The following is a 602-nucleotide window of genomic DNA, read 5'->3' as shown; positions in this document are numbered from 1 at the left end:
GCCCCAGGGGGTTTAAAATTTTCCCGCCAGTGGCTGTTCAACGATGTCAGCCAGTGTCTTCAGTACCCTCGGATGGAGCTCATCTGGAGTCTGCTGGAGTGTGGTAATTACCGAGCTTTAGTTAAAGCCCACCCCCCCCTTGGCATTTTTAAGCACAGGGACACTGATACACAAGACACTTCCAGCACTTTAATTAGAGTTGGTCTTGGAGCCACTCTAATTAAAGCACCCTGCCCCCCACACTTCCAGAGCATGTGTAGTAAACATGCCCATTATGTTTAAATATCTTATAACAACTACTAGCAACACTAGAGGCTAAAAAGAGCACATATAATCTGTACATCACCTGGCTATGCTTGGGTGTCTGGCTACATGGGTCATCCAACAATTCATTTCCATATTCTGTTTGTTGATCTGGTGAATGTGTGGATGACTTCTGTCCTGCAGTGTCACCGAATACCTCTCTGGCACCCAGCAAATTTGCCATGGCACATCTCTTAATTCCCAAGTTTTTGAAGGCTTGTACACCCTCATTTCTTCCCATAGCCAAGACCTATTATCTCCTTTAGAACTTCAGAATCATAGGGTTGCAACAACTTCAA

General features: G+C 45.0%; 1 protein-coding gene across 8 annotated transcripts in view; it reads left to right on the top strand.

The window, feature by feature from the left end:
* Nucleotides 1–602, top strand: part of PLCB2 (phospholipase C beta 2) — a 62,305-nt gene that overhangs the window by 35,235 nt on the left and 26,468 nt on the right. The window lies entirely within an intron of this gene.

Source organism: Alligator sinensis, unplaced genomic scaffold (genome assembly GCF_000455745.1).
Source record: "Alligator sinensis unplaced genomic scaffold, ASM45574v1 scaffold262_1, whole genome shotgun sequence".
NCBI classification, from domain to species: Eukaryota; Metazoa; Chordata; order Crocodylia; family Alligatoridae; genus Alligator; species Alligator sinensis.
This window is presented reverse-complemented; position numbering and strand designations above follow the sequence as displayed.